The 22,046-nt window shown below is 49.0% G+C and overlaps 1 long non-coding RNA gene across 1 annotated transcript in view; it reads right to left on the reverse strand.

The window, feature by feature from the left end:
• Nucleotides 1-21,735, reverse strand: part of LOC147353570 (uncharacterized) — a 44,836-nt gene extending 23,101 nt beyond the window's left edge. Inside the window, exon 1 of the long non-coding RNA XR_015145731.1 lies at nucleotides 20,793-21,735. This is a non-coding gene — a long non-coding RNA (uncharacterized LOC147353570). The remainder of the gene's footprint in view (nucleotides 1-20,792) is intronic.
• Nucleotides 21,736-22,046: the final 311 nt, after the last annotated feature.

The raw sequence follows: 22,046 nt of genomic DNA on the forward strand, positions 1-22,046 counted from the left end.
AACCCAACATAGAGCCTTCGAGCTGCAAAGAAGACTCAGTGCAGCCAAAAATAAATATGTCTGTTCTTTAAAAAAAAAAAAAATGTTAAAACATCCTAAGAAGTTTAGAGCCTAATGTATAGATTTCAGCTTCTCCCACTTTCTACAAGCTCTGTACCAATTAATCGTAATAGTCTTAGTATCCTTACAGATTAACATAGAATAAAGCAATCCCTGTGAAGTCTCCATGAACCACCACAAAAGAAACCGACCAAAAGGAATGATAGGGGCTTGGCCAAGTGAATCCTGAGGGTAGGACCTCTGGTTATTATAGAGCGTTCCTGAGTCCCAGGCTCTGGAAGCACTATTTGGGAGGGAGTTATTTTTCAGTTTTCAAAATGAGACTTTCATCTGTCAGGGGATTACAAAATACCAACTCCACCAAGAAGGTTTTCTAAATTCAGAGAGCTCCCATTGGAAGCACAGCACCAGTTATCACATCCCAAACTCAAGAGCTATGAACTTCATCTGTGAACAACAGCCAATGCAGCCAGGCCAGGAGGTGGCGCTACTGAGGAAAACAGGATCTTGACCATCCTCCCACTCACTCCAGTCCTCTGTCCAGTTCCCTGGTGGCCACAAAACCGAAGATTTTCAAGAGCATCCATCCCCCTCCCCTATCACCTTCCCTCCCCTACCCCAGCCACACCTCCTGCTTCTAGAAGGTATAACTTTATTGGGAAGGTCCTTTGATGGAGCCAAAGAGCTTAAACCAAACAGGGCCAAGGATCTAAGTGGGGGATGACTCAGACACATGTGACCAGTATTGGCTCAAGTGATGTGTCCAGTGGAGACTTTTACTAAAAGGAGCTCACTATGGCGCCACAGGCAGACCCTCAGCCGTGGCCAGGCTCATGGGCACCATGATATGACAGAAATAAAAGTAAATTATATCACTTGTCATCATTAAGAAAAATTTTCATCTCCGTTCTTCATTCGAAAAGCACTATATTTAATGAATGAGTACTGAGTCATGACATGTAAATGACTGAAATATTGGAATTATACTAAGGTCAACTAACGTATTTTTAAACCATGAAATTAAGGGATCTATTCATGCCTGTTGACAGTGCCACTCTCAGTGATTATGATCTCTGCAAGGCTGCCCCTGGACACTGGGGAATGGTGGACAGTTCTACAAGATGTGGACCAGCTTCTGTGGAAACTCTCCTGTGATCAAATTGAAGAAATCTCGCTGACCTGTTTGCCCAGGTTCTGCAAGCCTCAGGACACTATACATATCTAATGAAGGCATGGCTGGTCTTGTGCAAGGCAAGCCGCATTCCAAAGAGCATCTTGTAGATTTATCACTCGTGGGAGAGGGAACACTGGCTCCTGCGGTTCTTCCAAAATGGTGGCCCCCACAAGCTGTGCGTCAGGAAAGCAGCTCTTTGTCAGCTGCATTAATCTCCTCTAATTTTCTCTAAGAAAATTAAGATGCCTCAACATCCAAACTCTGCAAAAATTTTGGTAAAAGATGGAAGAGAAAAGATAAAAGATGCTAAGGTCCACCAGGAAACCTGAGATGAGAAAAGTTATGGTGAGGAACTATCTTCCCAGGACCAGACACTTTCAGGCTAAAGTGGGCATGTTTTCATTTTTGCACCCTGCAGCCATTTTCAATTTTTTGGTAAAATAATACTCCAGACTTCTTTTGATGAAGGACTCCTTTCCATTCTTGGTCATGAAGCTTAGGTAGGATTTACCCTAGATGCAGCACCAAATTTGGACACTAAGTGTCCTAAGTCCATGAACATATGACTTTACCCTGACCACAGGAATTAATGACCTAGTTCTGGGTATGTAGTTGATGATTATGCATAGATACAAAGCTTTTGATGTCAGAAACATTTGTATTCATCAAAGGAAGTGTTTAGAGCTATTGGGAGGGAGAGATACTATTGTACTAATGAGGAAGCCAATACCAAGAGGCCCCTTGGTGCTATCCTATAACCTGCTGGATCAAACCTTACCTGAAGCAGAACTGACTTGGAATTTTTTGTTTACAAACACCAAAACATTTTCCTTTTTGTTTAATCTAGCGTAAAGTGGGTGGTTTTCTTGACAAGCCATATTCCCATAATGTGAAAGTTTCTTTCTAGAATCCTGTGTCCTAGAGTGCAGAGAGACTTTCTGACCCCTCCCTTTAACACCTAAACATGACACCAAGCAAGCATTCCACAAGAGCTGATAACACCAAAGAAAGGCAGCTGTGTTAGTATCAAGGACAGGGAGCCCATGGTTTTCCCAAGAGCTGGTGGCAAGGACCAATAGCCATTCAGGACTAACCACTCACCCCTAATTGTTTGTGGTTGACCTCTATTCTTGTTCATCAAATCTCAGGCCATCCCAGGCTATAACATTTGGAAATGCTATTGCCTTGAACTGTCCAAATCCATTGCTGATTAAAGCCTCTACCAACCAAGTTTATTAGCTTCTCTGAAATTCTGCTGGAAGCATATGAGGAAGAAACATGTTTAAATGCCCCCACTCAAGTTTTTCATTAAGGGATTGCATAGCTCTCTCTGAATGTGGTCACAGGCTATGAGGCCACTACAGTCTTGTGTGAAGCCAGACTTGCAAAAAGAGGGAGGAGAAAGATGTGTTCAAGGAGCCCATGTCTTCAGCTGAGACTGCAGCCTGGAGGCCGAAATGAGCGGCAGAGGCAGACTGCACTGCTGTTCTCTGATTCCAGCACTCAGGTCAGGATACAAACATGGAATTTCAAGCTCTGCCTGCGTAGAAAGGAGCTTAAATGTCATTTACTCTGACCCCTAATTTAACGTTTCTTTCCTCCCCAAGCTTTCCTTCAAGTGGTCACATAGCCTGTGTTGAACCTCTGGTGATGAGAACTCACTTCCCAAGTCCTATGGAAGCAATACCATTTGGGGTTGATGCACCCTGTTCTGGGTACATTGCCACCTGTCTAAAGTTCTCAGTCCTCTGAGCTGCTCAGCACTCGCAGCCTCCTCTTCCTCTGGAAGCTCTTCAAACACAGAAAGCCAGAAATGATGGTTCCCAGTGTGTGTATATTCTGAGCTGAATGGTTGCTATTCCCTTCTCACATAAGCCTGGTCCTGTGTATCTAAACCTGTCCCAATCTTTGCTGCTGCTGCTGCTAAGTCACTTCAGTCGTGTCCGACTCTGTGTGACCCCATAGACGGCAGCCCACCAGGCTCCCCCATCCCTGGGATTCTCCAGGCAAGAACACTGGAGTGGGTTGCCATTTTCTCCTCCAATGCATGAAAGTGAAAAGTGAAAGTGAAGTCACTCAGTCATGTCCGACTCTTCGTGACCCCATGGACTGCAGCTTACCAGGCTCCTCTGTCCATGGGATTTTCCAGGCAAGAGTACTGGAGTGGGGTGCCATTGCCTTCTCCGTGTCCCAATCTTTACTGACCACAATAATTTTCAGTGTGATCTGATCAGCACAGTAGGACAGGGCTCCTTCTCATCACCTCCAATGTTCTCTATACTATACTCCCGTTAATACAACCACAATTGCAGTGTTGGAGAAGACTCTTGAGAGTCTCTTGGACTGCAAGGAGATCCAACCAGTCCATTCTGAAGGAGATCAGCCCTGGGCTTTCTTTGGAAGGAATGATGCTAAAGCTGAAACTCCAGTACTTTGGCCACCTCATGCAAAGAGTTGACTCATTGGAAAAGACTCTGATGCTGGGAGGGATTGGGGGCAGGAGGAGAAGGGGATGACAGAGGATGAGATGGCTGGATGGCATCACTGACTCAATGGACGTGAGTCTCAGTGAACTCCAGGAGTTGGTGATGGACAGGGAAGCCTGGTGTGCTGCGATTCATGGGGTCGCAAAGAGTCGGACACAACTGAGCGACTGAACTGAACTGAACTGAACTGGAGAGACATACATCAAGGTCAGACCAACAGAATTCCCTTCCTCATCTCTCAACGAAGGTAACATGTGTCCTGCTGTTATGTTTCAAAGTGTTGCCAGTGACTATAAAAGCCCGTTCCTTGCTCTGTTCGACTTTTATACCATCCACCGTCCCCAGCATCTTGGGCTGGTGAGGGAGTGCATGGCAAGGTAAGGGCACGCCAGCATCCAGGCAGCGGGGGCAGGGGAGTCTTTCTCAGCTTCTGAGATGAATGTGTAAGTAAAAGTGAAGGCTACCAAATTGGACCTGATCTATGTAGGCCACCCATTGTTAATTGTCACCCAGCTATTTTGCTGGCACTAGTCACATGGTGGGTGACAGCCACGGACATTGATGGATTCTGACCCGGACTAGAAATCTGGCTTCTAGAAAAGAGAGAGAGGAAAGGCAGAGGAGACAACAAAGTTAGTGCCCAGCGTGAGGAGAAGGGAATGGGAACAGGGGGTGGCTCTGACAGCTCAAGCTGAGGAGGAAAATTAGAAAAGAAAGCCAGCTCCACCACCATATGTGGCGAAGCTGGCCGGGACAGCTGGAAGAAATATCGCCCGACCCGAGTCCCTGGCCAGGATTGTGATACATGCCTGCGTATGGCTATCAATAACCCTGCATGATTAATGCTAATGATTTATGTTAATTTTGCCATAAGCTTTTTTTTGTGCCAGTGTTGAACTTAAGGATGTCAAATCATTCCTTAGGAGGTTGTTAGAGATTTTTAAAAACAAAGTCTAAAATCCAACGCCTGACATTCCATAGATCACGGCCCCAACCTCCTCAACATACTCTGGGAGGCGAGGGTCACCATCCCCTGTGTAATTGCCTTTCGTTCAGCAATAAGTCCTTGGAAAAGGATTCAGCATCCTAAGAAGGATGGCTCCTCAGGGCCTCCAGGTTGCCCCTGGAGGGGGAGTATGGGTTTCAGGGGCTTCCCAGGTGGCGCCATGGGTAAAGAACCCGCCTGCCAACGCAGGAGACGTAAGAGACACGCGTTTGATCCCTGGGTGGGGAAGGTCCCCATGGCAACGCACTCCAGTGTTCTTGCCTGGAGAATCCCACGGACAGAGGAGCCTGGAGGGCTACAGTCCATAGTGGAGCAGGGTTGGACACGACTGAAGCAACTTAGTACATGCACATGGATTTCAGAGCTAAGAAGGCAAAGTCCATCCTGGTTCCCCAGCTGCTGTCCATGCGCCACCATTCAGCTGGGAGGCCAAGCAAGCAGGCAGGCTCAGGGGACCTCTTCGCAGGCGGCAGCCACTGAGCAGTCAGTGTCAGCAGGGCAGGGGGAGTGCCCAGCCCATGTTGCAGGAATGCTGGGAGTGCAAACACGGCAACACCATGGAAGCACTTTGCTCTCTGTGACCCCCCGCCCCCCCCACCCCCGCCACCAACACACCATGTCCTGCTGTCTCCAAGGATGCTCTGAGTTCCAGTTGCTTCCCTGGGACCCAGGAGTGGGGCCTGGAGGTGCGGGCAGATGTGGCCCTGCAGGTGTCACCTGCCCGCCTCCCTCTGTCTATCCATCAGTCATTGATCCACGTCCCTTTGGTACCTCCGCTTTTCACTCCCAGACACTGGGAACACTCTGGGAGTGTGGCTGGCCCTGGACAAAATGAACAAGAAAGGTGGGGGCAACTCGAACCTCTCAGGCTTGGAAACTTAGCCCTTGAGACTGAACTGCAGAGCATAACACCCAGGAATGAGAAAGCCACAAAAGGAGTTGACAAGAGATTGCCAGTGCTAGCCCGGTGCAGAGCCACTGGACATGACAACCGTCTGGCAGCACAGTTTCCTTGGTCCAGGAGCTCTGACCTTACACAGTGCCCTGTCTGCCCGAACTCATCTGTGAAATCTTAGCCCCCTGCCCAGCCCCTGCCCCACCAAGACTGGCACCACTCACTCTCTGTAGCCCCACCTCTGCCATCAGTGTTCCCCCAAGGGCCCGTCCACAGCTCAGGGAACAGTAGCTTCTTCCACCTGTAAACCAGTTACTCCATCAGTGGCTGCCCTGCCTTCAAAATAAAACTCTTCACATTCCCCCCTATTAGAGCCACAATCCAAGCCAGGGCCCAGCTAAACCCCATGCTGTGGGGGAAATAATTCTTTGGTAGAGGGGGAGTAAAGTCCAGATCCTTTCTGTCCCCTGCGCCCACCCTCTCTTACTAGAAATTCATTATCTATAGCTTAAAAGCAACAATTTCTATGTGGATTTGTACCAAAAAAGGAAATACTCTCTCTGCTTTCCTGGCTTCCCGTGAAGGGGCTCCACTAAACCTGCTTGGTCTGGGCTGTACGGCGAACACCTGTCAAAATGTATGGACCACGCCATTTATCAAATAATCTGCTCCAAGAACAGATAGGCACTATCAGCAATCTGGTATTGATCTGAACAGGCCCCTGCTATTGTTCATCCCTGCATCCCGAATGGCAGCAGGAATTAATGAAAGAAACAAAACAATGCATACCAATCACTCAGCCCCACAACTTTGTCTGCTGCGCTCATTAAGTTGGGCCAAGCTTCCCGAAAGCTTGCTTGGGGAACGGTGGTCCCAGGAGGCCAACCCTTTGATCTGCCCATGGACTCCCCAGCTGACTTCTCCCTCTTTCCATCAGCCATGGAGCCGTTGGGTGTTGATGCTCCCAACTCTTTGAAATCTATGGAAGTGGTCATGCTAATGGCAGGAGAATCCCACGTGGGTGCAGAAGCAGCTCTCCAGGGTCTGGGCAGAGATGGCCTTTCTCTGCCCTTCCTGTGTGGTTGTGTTTAAGCTGCCCTTGTCCAACATGGAGAACGTTTGCCTTCCAGGAGCAAAGACTCAAACTGGGGACAACACCCACAGGGCACCAATGGCAGGCTGGACACCAAGGTGGGAAAAGAGGTCAAAATTCAGCCCCTCCCCTAAGGGAAGACCCTTAAGAGAGATGCCCATCAAGCCTCATCTCTGTCCCCTCAACACACAGAGGCTCTCCTGCCTCACCATCACTGCATCCACCCTGGAGCAGCCTTCAAGGCTCAGCTTAAATGGCACCTCCTGAAGCCTCTCCCAATCCCTCCAGTTAGACCTGATCTCTCCCTCTGCTCAGCATTCATCATGCTTTCCTTGAGCTGTAACAAACAGTAAACTTTGTGTCTTATCCATCTGACAAATTTAGAAGGAGTAGGGAGCCAGGCGAAACAAGCACATCATTGTGAGTCCTGCCTTCTGAAGGCTGGGACACTGATGTGGTCATCTTTGCAGCCCTGTGCAGTGCCTAACATTATCAACAATTGGATGGAAAGATGGATGGATGGATGAATCGACTGATGGATGAAATGACTAATGGATGGATGAATGGGTGGACAGACTGATGGATGGTTAGGTTGATGGATGGATGGATGGACGGACAGGTGGGTGGATGGATGAGTGATGGGTAGATGGATGGATGCATTTGAGCGAAGTATGATAAGAACTCCAGAGTACCAGTCCCTTGGCAAGAGCCCACAGTGATGGCATCCTGGTGATGACCAGCACTGTGGATTTCACTATTTTTCTCAAACTAGCTGCTCATACTCTACCCATAGAGCCTGGGAGCTTTCTTGCCCTGATGGAGCAAAGAGACTGAAGCTCAGAGAGGATGAGTAATTTGCCTTGGATCACACAGAGTCAGGCTTCAGACAGCAAATCTCCTGAAAGGAAAGAAACTTGCTCACTGGTCAATAGCATACTCCTAATCCTCTCTGACTCCCCAGTCAGGAAGTCTCCAAGGCCAAGGTGGAACCCAACCACCACCCCAGACCAGCTAAGCCAGCAACTGCTGCACCTGAGAACACCACATTCCTGTTCCCCTCGAAGGGCTCCTACAGGGCTGGTTTGACTTGCAGGGTGGCGGGGTTTGGGGAGCTGTCTGTGTGTCCCTCAGGCAGCAGACACAGCAGCCTTCCCTCTTCAGAGGCCTCATGCTCAGCTTAAAGAAGCCTCACCAGAAAAACTACCAAGAAGCGAGGTTTCTGCTCAGCTCCAGGCTTATCAGGAAGAGCAGTTCACCCCGGATTCAGAAGATGAAGCTGAAACACTCCGTGCTGCTGACCAAGGCCTCACTCAGATGAACAGAGCCTCTGGGGGTGGCGAGAGACAGTTTCAGTCTGGAAAAGCTCCAACCAAGGGATCCAGCCAGGCCAGCCAGGCATGCGACACACAAGTCTCCAAGGACAGACAGCAAGTCTGTCCCAGGCAGGGCACAGGAAGGTCGATGCAGGTGTGGGGGCCCTTCCCCCTTCACCCCTGCCCTGAGACTCCCTACGGCATCACTTGGACGTGGGACCCTCCTCAAGGGCCACGTCACGTGTCTGCAGAGCAGGTAGGGAAGGGCGGCGACAGCTCCTGTTTCCAGCTAAGGAAGACAAGTGTAGATGATGAGGCTGGCCGGGCACTTGGAGGGGAAGAGATCAGAAAGGGGAGGAAATCAGAGAGTGACAGGAAAACAAAGCAAGCCCTGGTTCCTATCCTTAGGGACCCCAGAATAGAGCAGGGAAGGAGAGCCGTGAGATGGCACAGTCAAGCAAAGCCAGAAGCCGAACCGCAGGTCCACGCTCAGAAGCATCTTTTCTTCTGGAATTCCAGGGATGTCAGAATGCTAGGTAAGATTCCCCAAACCCCTCCTTCCTAAACTTCCAAATATCTCGTGAAGGATCAGAAGGCAGAGCAGGGGCCTGACAAGAGAGGATGCCACACACGGACAGAAAAGGAAAATAGAGTTTGGGGAAAAGATGATGACCGTTTCCAAGGAGTCCCACAACATTCCAAGGATGTATGAGTGGGAAGGGCCATGGCGTGAGGTCTAGACTCTGGGGACATATCATCCCGTGCCTCGGGCATCAGGGCTCTCGCTGCCAGGACCCTCTCTGAGTCCACCTCTGATGCACTGGGAGCTGGCAAGGGGAAAGCCTGCACCCAGAAGTGCTGCTCAGTGTTCCGGAGAAAGACAGTGGGCCAGGCCCCATGTGGTCATCAGCGGATGAGCACTGCTACCATCAGCATATCCTGGCCACACAGCCACTTACATCAGCTGTGGAAGCAGAGGCCATGGAGATGGGACAGGCCACCATGCTCCGGGACTCCACCCGGACCCTGCGGGCTCAGCATCAGACTCTCCTATCCATCGGCCCAGATGACAGCTCTGCTGCCCCCACTGCCTGCACTTGCAGGGCCAGCCCCTCCGGTGTCCACATGGGCCCCTAGGACGGGAGCCACTGTCCCTGGAGCCTGCCACCCGGACACGCTGGGCCTCGGTCCAGCCACCCTCTCACTCCAGGTCAACTTCAAAAAAGCGGATACAGCAGCAGAGTCGGACTTGGCAGCACCTGAGAGGTGGCGCTGGTGGCCCCGAGGCTGGCTGGGTGAGCCTGGGGCCACTGTGCCCGCAGATTACAGCTGTCTCTCTCTGTAACAGGATATTGCTTTTCAGATGGGTTCTGTTTGCTGCCTGCAGCCCGGTGAACCAAGCGGGATACTGCTCGGTGGGATCTTCTCAGGACCTTGAATGCCACCTGCCCTCCTCTCCACAGGCAGACATCACCTCTCACCTTGGAAATGAGCTGCCCCTTGTTCCACGCACCCACCCTGGAAGGGCCAATCTCTCTAACTCTCCCCTCTCTTTCCTCGCTTTCTAAAGCCAGCAGCTCATCAGCACGTGCCTTCCCAGGAAAGTAGCTGTTTATACTGATGTAGAGCCTAAGGTGAGACACTGAACAAGAAAGAAAAATTTTCAAAGCTCTGGTTCCTGCCCTTAAGGATCTAGGATATAGTTGGGGGAGAGAGCCACAGGCTCACATGGTCAGACAAGGACAAGAAACCACGCCACAGACCCAGTCCCAGCAGCATCCCATCAGAGATTCCAGGGATACACAGAATGTCAGGTGAGATGCCCCCAAATCTCCCCTTTCTGAATTTCAAAATATCTCTCACCCAGGGCTCAACCAGGCTCTGATTATTCCCCAAGCACCGACCCCCTACCCAACCCCCCATCCCCCACCACCAAGCCTGGGTTTGGGAAGCCACTGCTTGGCAGGATGTTGACACAGAACTAGACTCTGCAGCTGGAGGCCAGTGAGGTGCCCAGGTGGACCTGCTCATCCCTCCTCGTGGCACTGCTGTCATGGGAATCCACCCCTACCCCCACCCCCACCCCCGCCACCTTGGCAACTCAGACACTTCCTGCTGCTCAACCCCAGACTGCTCCAAAGCTACAGGAACCCATTCAAGGCAGGTTAGATGAGATGCTGTCCAGACAATATTATCCCCATACCCTGCCGTGAAACCAAGACTGGGGTAGCACAGCAAGTACCAGATGTGGGAGACGTCAGAGAGTGGAAAGCCACAAGTCCATGGTCCAGTATGGTTTGACACCAATTATTTTTTTCACTTTACGCAACAGTTAAAATTCAGAAGGTTGTAACTTTTGTAGTATCTGGGCCACCACTTCTGTGTAAACTATGGAACACCTGAGGATCCTGGGTCACATCCCCACCTGGCAACATGGACTGGAGTAACGCTGGCCCTTCCAGCCCACTCCCCGGGTGTCAGCCTCCCGCCTGGCCCTGGCAAGTGTCTGGTTTGCAGTCCTGGGGCAGATGTTGGCCATAGATCTCAGCACAGTGAGGAGGACGAAGTTGGCCATAGTGATCCCCACTGTTGCATCACCCTAAAAGAATGTGACCTTGGAGAAACAGTTCTCTTTCCAATGAGGTCCTCCTGGGCCTAGCCAGATCATCCTGGACCCAAACTTTGCTGGTTGGGGGAGTAAATTTTTTTCAGAGAGGCAAGGCCAGGACTTTATGAGTCCTTCTGAAATGAGGCTGGCATCTGGCTCCCTGGGTATTAACGGCAAGTGGATCCTCAGCTGGTAGCTCTTTCTGGAGGCAGGCAGAGCTGCTTTAAATGCAGGGAGAGCTTGTGATTGACTGTTGAGATCCAGTAAACAAAGAAGGTTAAAAAAATAAAGCCGGGCTTCCTGTCTGCCCTTTGCACACTAACAGCCACTGTTTGCCCAGGTTCCACGTGAGTAACACGAGTGCACTGATTTCTATTACACAGAACATTAATAAGAGAAGGCACTGACCCTCGATTTCCGAGAACCAGGTAAATGACGGGGAGGGAAAGGGGCAGAGAAATGGTAGGCATTTTACACTCCACGACTTGAAGGGGAATGCGTTGCCTATAAAGATGACGGGTGTTGTAGCACGGAGGAAAAAAACATAATTTTTCATTGATGTACGGCAGCAGGGCTGGAAGGAACACAAATAGTACAGTAGATCCATTAACTGGATGACAAGAAACAGTGTTCACATCCACTGACTAAACTGTTTTTGATTCTTTAGTACCAACATGCAGAATGATCCTTACATTATGTTGCCAGGGAAAAACCTTAAAATGCATTTATTTCATAATGTAACTTTCTTGTATTATCATAATAGAGCCATAACGGTTGTTGCAAACACTATGGGGTCTAAAAAAAAAACAACAACAACAAAACACCTAAGGAGAGTTATGAAATTGGAAATTTTTTTTAAAAGGGAGAAATTTGGAGCATCTCCAAGATTATAGCTGCCAGTGGCGATGGGGAGAGTGGCCGTGATATCTCACCTCCGGCCTCTCCTTCTGGCTGTCCAAGCTCTGGACTCTGAGCTCCGCCCGTCACAGCCAAACAGGACAGGGAGATCGTGGGAAAGACAAGTGGCAGACACGGAGCCGTCCACGTGCAGTTACTCGGTGAGAAGGGGGATTTGCAGGGAGGTGCGACAATCACTTTTCCAGCTCTTCCGTCTCCACCTCCACACGCTTCCCTCCTACTCGTCCACTACCTCTGGCCCTGCAGCCTGCATATCCTATACGGACAATGGGTACAAAAGTGACTCTTCCGTAGCATATGCTAAGCACAGTGCCTGGACATGTGCTTGGTGATCAACGGATGGTTATTACCATCAGGACTATTCCTTGTCTTCCACACTCTGACCAGCACGATGGGAGCCCACACCCATGGAAATCAGTGGCAGTCAGGGTCTGAACGAGTCCATCCCAGATCAGAACCTTGGTTCTGCTACATCCTCAGGACCTCGAACATGGAAGTTATCCTTACGGCTATTATAGCCAATACACCCGTTCCAGGTACCGTGCTCAGGTGTGTGGCGTATCCAGCCCCACCTGCAGGGACCCCACCTGCAGCGGGTGCAGGCGATCAGGGAGCAGGAACAGAAGCATAAACCAAGGGTCAGAGGTAAAGGAGGAAAATGAGGGAATCCTGTCTAAGAGGCAGCGTCATGAGACCTGGGGTTAAACAGACACACGAGATGAAGACCTTCTGGCGAAATGAGCAGGTCGACGAAGACATCTTGTGCAGGTGGGGAGTGTGTTTGTCTGGAGCAGCCAGAGCCCAGCCTAGAAGCTGGCAGAGAAAGGCTGGTTTAGCAGTGGGGAGAGACTGATTCTAAAACCACGCTTCTTGTCGCTCCCACGGGTGCCATGATGGACTGGAAATGGCAGGTGGGACCAGAAGGAAGATACAAGATGATTTATTTTCTTCCTTGGATGCCTGGGTGGTTGGTATAAACGTGGGGAAGAAGAGCCAGTTTGGGGGAGGTGATAAGTTCAGGAAGATAGGAGATGAAATGGAGGATAATGGCCATGGAAGTCCCACAGTCGGTTTTTCAAGGGAATCAGTGAAAATACAGAGGGATCAGTAATAGCAGGAATCCACATTCACTGAGGATCTGGGTCCAGCCAGTATGGGGACACCCACCGTGCATCCAACATCTCATCTTGGCCTCACCCCAGTCAGGCAGCACAGTGCCAACCCCGCCTCCTGACCAGGAGGCCTCGGCTCAGAAAAGGTAGGTAAGTCATCCCACTGCACAGGGGGTTGGTTATGGAGCTTGAATTCAAACCCAGATCTCACAGGCTCCAAAGCTCATTCTCTTAACCGGGACAGTTTCTTTGCCATCTCAGCTTCTCTGTGTGCAATGGGGAAAGAGATGACCACCAGGGTGGGAGCCATGAACTTCACAGCAGGACAGACCCAACAATAACATCACCATAGATGGGCTATTTGGAAAAAATAAAATGCATCTCTTACCATACTCAACACCATCATGAAAAAAATAATCCTAGGCAGATTCAAATGTGGCAAGATAAAACCATAAAATTCCAGATGAAAATTAGATGATCATTTTTATAGTGACAAGGTGGGCTTTACAAAATAGTGCCAGATAGAGCTAGATCTCCCACCCTGATTATCACCATCACCTGTTCTTGGCTGAAAGGAGCTTGGTCTTCAAGCCTCTTTTATTAAGACTCAGATTTAGCCTTCCCCGGTGGCTCAGAGGTGAAGACTCCACCTGCCAGCGCAGGAGATGTGGGTTCGACCCCTGATCTAGGAAGACCCCACATGCTGTGGAGTAACTAGGCTCCTGTACCACAACTCCTGAGCCTGCGCTCTAGAGCCAGCAACTGCAACTACAGAAGCCTGTGTACCCTAGAGCTCACGCTCTGCAACAGGAGAAGCCCACACACGGCAACTAAAGAGTAGCCCCATCTCATCTGCAACTAGAGAAAGCCTGTGTGCAGCAACGATGACCCAACATGGCCAAAAATTAATTAATTAATTAAATCATTTTTTAAAAAGTAAAAAAGATGCAGATTCTCCCTGAGAAGAGGGATCACCTTCTGCAGAAGTAGCTTATTGGCTTTCTTTCCAGCCCAACAGCACACAGGAGAAGGGACAGGCTCTGGGCGAATATGTCTTGATTGGGGTGGGGGCGGGAGCCGGGGCAGAGCAGACGTTATCCTTGGAGTCCTGAGGTGGGAGGGCAGCCCATGTGATTTCAGGGTTGCAGAGGGTGTTTCCCTACAGTCCCCGCCAAGATTCTACAAATCTTTGCTGAGGTCCTACTGTGTGTCATGCTCAGTGCTGTAAGTAATGAAGTGGTCGTTAACAGCATAGATATGCTATCTACACAGGGTTCAGTGCAGGCAAGACACTGATGGAAGGTCGTCTGACCCAGTAAGTTATGGACTCAGTCATGTCCTGGCCACAGAACTCCATGCCTTTCCAGGGACGGGAGCCTCTGAGCTGCTCTGTGCTGTGCTGTGCTAAGATGCCTCAATCGTATCCAACTCTTTATGATCCCATGGACTGTATCCCACCAGGCTCCTCTATCCATGGGAGTCTCCAGGCAAGAAAACTGGAGTGGGTTGCTATGTCCTCTTCCAGGGGATCTTCCTGACCCAGGGATCGAACCTGCATCTCTCATGTCTCCTACACTGCAGGCGAGTTCTTTACCACTAGTACCACCTGGGAAGCCTCTGAAGCTGCCCTGCCTGACAGCATCTCTCTTCCACCAGACTTCACAGAAGCTGCCAATTACTTCTCCACATTTTAATGCAATCAGATCACCTAACTTGGTATAAAAGGGAATCACAACAGGCCCTGGGCAGTGTAGGTAAAATTATTCATAACCCGCATAACTACTGTGGTTTGGCTCTGATGCTTCAGAAAGGTGGTAACTTCCACACCAGTTTTCAAGCCCCAAATTTCTATTGGCTGCCTGTAGAGACAGAGACTTCATTGCCAATCCACAGTCCAAAGAGCAGAAAATGCTTGTGCCCTGTTTTGGTTTTTATTTTATTTTTTTAATTTTCCAATGAACATGGTTTGCACTATGTGATGTTTGCATTGAATATCTATATCTATATCTATAGCTTTTCACTGTTTCTTGGTGCCATATGAGTGGTAAACTCCTCAGAACATCATCGCAGGAAATCCAGCAAGCAGCCAGACCAAAGTTGGAGAGTCAGCCATGTGATTTCTTGTTATCTGTCCAGAAGCCACTGTAAATTCACTACAAAAAGCAAGCTCCTGGCTCCCAGGAGGAGAAGTGTCGCTGGAAGAAAGTCAGGAGGATGCGGCTTTATTTAATTGAGAACTAAATGTCTTTGGGATTGCTCTCTCCTAAGGAAGGGCACTTTGCTGTACACGCATGTCAATGCCTCCTTGGTGGTCTGTCCCCTGATTTAGCCCAGGTCCCCACTCTGAATTATAGGTTCCTCTTTCGTTTGTAGAGACACTACCTGCCAAGGCAGTATTTGGGTTTCCAACACCATTCCCCATACCCTCGAGCCCCTCACGCCCACTTCTCCCCCTCAGTCAGATACTCAGAGGCCCCCACTCAGAGTCACAGAGACTCGCAACGTATTAAGATGGCAATATCATCTTATTGGCTATTAACACAAATGTGCCAATAAACATAGTGCATAAAAATTATACATATTCCCTTGGAGTCCATAATCCTGAACTGCTATGGCTAATGCAGAACACGCTTCCCAAAAGTAGTGCTGGAAGTCACGATGTACAAATTGAATTTTAAATAAATTTCCTGAAACAACACCAGTGGCTCTAGCCACCCGAGCTATACGTATGTGCTAAAAATAGAACACAGAGTAGTCATGCCCATCCCAACCCCTAAGGGATGGGACTGGTGGGCATGTATGTTGCTGCCTTGTCCATTGTTTGTGGGGGGGGGGGTATCACTACACATGCATTTGGGGCAATTATTAAAACAACCCAATATATTCCCCTTAAAGGTTTCCCCTAATTATCAGGTATCATCAAGTTCCAAAAAAGTCAGCTTGTCTTCACCTCACTCTCCATCACAGAGGGAGATGCTAATTGCATTATCGCCTTGCCAACACCCTCAGAAATGCCGCAGTGATCGCTAGCCGTCTACCACGGAGTCAGAGTTGGCCCAAATTCCAAACCAAACAGTGAAGTCATTCCCAATCCCACTGTCTGCAAACACGAAAAATACAAGACAGTCACCATAGAAAAGGGGGCTCTGGGATACTTAAAAACAGACCTGCCCCCATACAACTGGGGATGGGCAACACTCCATAATATGTCCAGCTGGTTGGGCTCTGGGATTCAACACTCACACACCCATACCCAGGCACACACATGGGCAAAACAGGGGAAAACTGGAAGTCCCCCAAGCCTTGTCATTTCACTCACCCACCCCCAGTCCCAAAACTCTCTGCATCCTTGACCGAGACAGTAGTCCAAGGAAGAAAATCAAGGCGAAGCTCAGCTGTCTTGTTGAAAGTTTGTCAGTATGCCTTCTTTCTTAGATAAGTAAGTGCTCATAGAGTTTTTTACATGTTATTAGCAGCAGAGACCAAAACCAAAAATAGTTTGCCCTTATTCACTCATTTCTTTAAACGCATGAAGTGAGATTGTGATTTTCCTAGGTGTATTTCCTTTGACTCATTCAACCAGGTATCCAACTATCAAAATCCTTCAATTCTTCAAGTCCCATCTCAAACCCCAACCTTTCTCAGCCCCATGAGAACAGAGAAGGTTAGCTGTTGAACTTTATACTATAAAGAGTCCTTTCCTTTGAAAGAGTTCTTGAGGAGAGCCCAGTGCTCAAGGGAAAAAAAGGGGACTGGTGCAAATGACCACACCATTCTCAGTAGAAAAAATATACATATTCAGTAGACAGATGAAAATGCATTTTATCCCAATCATAAAAGAAATTTCAATTCTAAGTAGTTCCATCTATCAAACAGGCAGCTTTGTAAAGATCATCTCCTGTTTGGAAAGCAAGCCTGCCACTCTTCCATGTGGTTCAGAGGACAAACCTTCCCTGGAGATAAATTCTTCAAATTACAGGGGCCTCACCATAGAGAACTTCTTCACCATAGAGGAATTCACCATAAGGCGAAAGCAGAGATGCACCCCATGATTTATGTTCAAGTATATTTGTCACACCTGCACTGCTAAGGGCAAAAAATTAGAAACAACTGTGTGTGTGTGTGTGTGTGTGTGTGCGCGCACGTGCATATGCACGTCTGACTCTTTGCAACCCCCATGGACTGTAGCCCGCCAGACTCCTCTGTCCATGGAATTTTCCAGACTAAACTACTGGAGCAGGTTGCCATTTCCTTCTCCAGGGAATCTTCCAGACCCAGGAATGGAACCTGCATCTTTTTGCATCTCCCGCATTGGCAGGCAGGTTCTTTACCAATTGAGCCACCAGGGAATGTTTCCCAAAAGGGAAATGGTCAAATAAAATGGTACAACCATAAAATGCAATTCTGTTCATTCTTTTTTTTTTCAATCGGAGTATAGTTGCTTTACTATATTGTGTTAGTTTCTGCTGTACAACTAAGTGAATTGGTTAAAGTATACATATACCCCCTCTGTCTTGAGCCTGCCTCCCAGCCCCACCCCCATCCCACCCTTCTAGGTCATCGCAGAGCACCAGGCTGAGCTCCTTGAGCTATACAACAGCCTCCCATTAGCCATTTTACACATGATCGTGTATATATTGTCAATTCCAATCTCCTAATTCATTCCTCTACCCTCTTCCCCTTCCGCAGCCACATGTCTGTTCCCTGCACCTGCCTCTCTATTCCTGCCCTACAAATACGTTCATCTATACCATTTTTGTAAGGTTCCTAAAATTAAAAAAAAAAAGTTTGTGAACACCATTAAGTACATGGGAAATGTATACAATATGTTAAGGGGGGAAAGTGAGACATAAAAACTGTATAGTATAGTAGAAACCCAGTTTGGAAAAAAAATAATACATCTAAATGCCCATGGGCCTGTGAATAAATCTATAAAAATTTTAACCATGTTCATCTCTGGGTAGTGGGGATTACAGGCAATTTTTATTTACTTCTGGAAACTTCCCTGTATTTTCATATGTTCAGAAATAAATGTACATTCCTGCTCTATTCAGAAAGCAATGATTTGCTTTTGCTCTTAACGTTCACTGAACCCCCTACGGCACTTGCTGCTGGTGAGACTGACAGCAAATAGCCCATTGTGACCCCACTTCTGGGGGAACTTGAGCAGACTTCTCCTCCAGACTGGGTCTCCCCCAGAAGGAATCAGTCCTCTTCCTCCCTTGCTCTTGACCCAAGGTCTATGGGCTCAGTTCCTTATTGCTGTTGTTTGCCTCCAATCTGACCACTTAGCCTGTACCAAAAAATCCCAGACAAGCTGCCTTGCTTTCCTGGGGCAGGCACCCAACACCCACACACACTGTCCACAAGAAAAAGAAGTCAGCCTCAGCTGGGCTATCCTGGCTCTCCTGTGTGGTGTCCCATGGACCACAGTGGTCTTGTCCACCCAGAGTCAAAGGATGCAGCCATGGCTTTGACAGGTACCCTTTGGTTTGTCACACTCTCAATCACATTTAACCATGAGCCCACTGTTCAATCACATCTAACCATGAACCATGAACTCAAGGCTAGAACTCCCATCAGAAGGGCCTTCCAGGTGATTTGCTCATGGAAGGAGTGGGAACTGGAAGGAAACAGGTAGAGACAGTGGACAGATGGAAGTAGGAGGTCTGAGAAACTCTCCTTGGTCCTGCTGGAAAATTGGCTGCTGTGCACTCAGGATGTGCACAGGCTTCATCCTGGGAGTTTCCCAATATGCACTTGTCATAACACAGAGTGGAGATGCTGCTGCTATGTGCTGTCCCATCAGTGAGACGCTATCCTGGGTAGCCTGGAGATGGAGAGGAGAATCTGCTGGTCCCTTGGTCAGGGTCTCAAACCTGAGGCCCTCGTGGCCTCATTGTGCCACCAAATGATTATGATTCTAGAGATGAGTAGCGATATAGCAATCTATCCCATCACTAGAGTCAAACAGGCTATGCTGGACTCAGGGTCATTCTCTAATGCAGTGCCTTCCCAGCAGGCTAGCAAGGAAATTGTAGCTTTTTTCTAATTTTACTTTGCATAGCACATTGACTTTCAACCCTACCTCCCGAGTGCCCGTGAGGACGGGCCATATCGTTCTGTCCTAAAGTATCCACTTCCCCATCCTGCCTGGCCTCTGGAAAGACTCTCAGAGCCCTGGATACCATGCCCCTCCCTCAAACCCTCTCTCCCACTCCCGTGGCCAGCAGTGGGACACCAGTTGTTCATGATGGCAGCACAGCCCTGCACCATGCATAGCAGGGTCCTGCCACCAGAGCCACAACTGGCCAGAGATGGGAGGGGCCACTGTAGAAAGGCGAGAAACAGATGAGTTTTCCACCCTCTGATGAATGTGCTTGTTACATAATAAACACTCAGCAGCCAGAGGCTCCTCCCCAGACGCCTTTGAAAATGGCAATTTTAGCCCCGGGAGCTTCCAGAGGGGCACAGGTTCAGGCCAGGCTCTCTCTCTGGCTGGTTTGTTCAGGCAAATCTATCACCCATTCTGACCCACAAAATGTCAAGGAGACTGGTCCATGCAGGTGAGTTCTGGTTAATGGCCTCCTCTGGTCCTAAAGGAGCACGGATGGCACGTACAGGACAGTTCTGTTCTCCTTGAGGAGCCAAGTGTTAAGGAAAGTGTTAGTCACCCAGTAGTGTCTGACTCTATGCAACCCTATGAATGCAGCCCAACAGGCTCCTCTCTGTCCATGAAATTCTCCAGGCAAGAACACTGGAGTGGGTTGCCATTTCCTTTTCCAGGGGTCTTCCCAACCCAGGGATCAAACCTGGGTCTTGTGCATTGCAGGCAGATTTTTGTACCATCTGAGCCACCAGGGAAGCCCAAGACTTCTTACCTAAGAACCAGGAGATAACTGGTCACTTCCAATAGGCTGTGTTCACTCATGGGAATGCCTGTCTCACCTGGCTTTCAGAGGAAGCTCACCCTGGGACAGGGTTATCGGCACCCAAGGTGAGACAGCAACAGGGTTTCACTCCATCCCAGCAATTTCTGACGAGATGCTACTGCCTTTCAACTTTCTCCACCAACAGGGTCAGCCCTGTCCCCTGGCCTCCACTGAAGTTAGCCTGACACGCTGGAAGCCTCAAAACAAATTAAACGAGGCAAAGAGGCCATGCAGTGAACATTCCATTATGGCCCCTCTGCTCCCTTCCACGAGTGACTCACACAATCACTTTTAGGAGGTGAGGCATCTTATTCAATCAACACTTAATCTCCGTGCCTTGTCTTGGAGGAGGGAGAAAGGACGGTGGGTGCATTATCCCTGATCCTTCTATTTTCTGAGACCCTCACTGGAGATGTCTGCTGGTGGTGGGGGTGGGGAGAATTGTGGGGAACCTTGACCCTGTTCCAGGTAAGCTTCTGATTTACAGTTCATTGTGCTTTCTAACAAATAATTTTTATATAATAATTCCACCAGTGAGCACCAAACCTTCTTCTTGGGAATGCAATTAAGGGAAAAATTAGCAATAAATTGTTTTCAGTACTTAACCCAGCTCCAAATTTATGGTTGCTGCAATTTATTGTTTCAGAGGCCTGAAAAATGGCAATGAATTTTGTCCCATTGGCTGTCATTCACCCTCGAAGTGGAAATGTAAATAAAGAATCGTTCAGGGCCTTGGGTTTTCCGGATCCTTACTAAATCTCACAACCTTAAGCCCCTCCGGCCAGTTCCCACGACGGATCCCCCAGCCTTAGAAACAGAGCGAAACGCTCCCGGTCTGCAGGCAGGCGGCTCCTCTCCTTCTGCGGCCCCACGCGCCGCCCCAAGCAGGACGCGCGGCGCGGAATGAGTGTAAATGAGAAAACACTAACTTCGCTCCTGACGGCGATGCAGGATGTATCCGCTTACCCTATAAATAAGCACTGATCACCTCCATTTTATTGAACTCATTTTCCAGGCAAGCAGAGACCACAAGATTCTTCAGCACATTTTCTCTTTACACCCTCTAGGACGGCTGCTAGTGTCAACTCCGACAGATTTATAGCCCATTCATTCATGGGAACAAAAACCCTGCCACGGCTGGTCATGGGACACGCAATAGCAGTTAGTTCAGAAGATAACAGCGGCAATACCTCACCTCTCCATTCAGGACTACAGAGCCGGCACCACTTTGGAGGTAATAAATGCTTCTTCTTGGGCGATTGGAGTCGTAATCCAGAAATCGCTGTGGTGAGCCTCCCCCCACCCCCGGCTCCGCCTCCAGGGGAACTAGCTTATCCCCACCGTACCCCAGCCTTAACTCCAGCCCTGCGTCTGCCCCGCAAGGGACTGGCAAGGGGCTGACGGCAGCCCCTCGTGGAACCAAAAAGGACACCCAGCCTCTTGCTTCCAGTCCACTCAACATGGGCTGTGGCTATTCTGTAGGACTCGAGCAATACTGCAAAGCCGAGAAGGCTGACTCCTTGCTCGTGGTGAGTGGCAATGCAGGCGTACACATTTACTCCAGTCTGCCAGATGCCCTCTGAGGCCCCCAGCTTGGGCACACATCACCTCCTTTTATCCTCTCTCAAGCAGCAAATAAGAATGACCAAGGGCCCACATTTTCTTCACAGACCCAACAGCAGCCAAAGGTGCTCCCAGGTGGAGCCCATGAACCCAATGAAGAATCAAAGGCAGGTTGGGTCTGACCTTGGAAATGGGTCAGAAACATCAGAGCTGGGGCGCAAGCCTGGTCCCCACAACAGGACGAAGCTGGTCTGACTAGTTCATGTCTGTCCCCAGAGCCTGAAACAAGCCAGGTACAAAGCAAACACAAAACAAGCATGTGTTGAATAAACCTTTTTTTTTTTTTTAAGCAAACAATCCGGAAAGGGATAAAGACAAATGGGGAATCTGAAGCTTAAGTTAAGGACAAAGCAGCAACAACTATGGTTAAGCGTTCTGTCTCATTTTGAAGTCAGCTTCAACCACTTCCAAGCCTCAGTTTACTTATCTGTAAAATGGGGATATTAACTAAACCTAACTCAGAGTACTGAGCGACTTCACTTTGACTTTTCACTTTCATGCTTTGGAGAAGGAAATGGCCACCCACTCCAGTGTTCTTGCCTAGAGAATCCCAGGGATGGGGGAGCCTGGTGGGCTGCCGTCTATGGGGTCGCACAGGGTCGGACACGACTGAAGCCCCTTAGCAGCAGCAGCAACTCAGAATATTATTGTTAGAATTAAATGGTATATAAAAATATATTAAATGATACATAATGCATAAATATACAAGAAATTATCATAAATGTTTATATACATAGATATGTATATAAAGGGCTTCCCAGGTGGTGCTAGTGGTAAAGAACCCACTTGCCAACACAGGAGACTTAAAGAGACGTGGGCCCAATCC

This window comes from Bos grunniens, chromosome 18, assembly GCF_055505025.1.
Source record: "Bos grunniens cultivar Pamir isolate PY7600 chromosome 18, Bosgru_T2T1.0, whole genome shotgun sequence".
Taxonomy (NCBI): domain Eukaryota; kingdom Metazoa; phylum Chordata; class Mammalia; order Artiodactyla; family Bovidae; genus Bos; species Bos grunniens.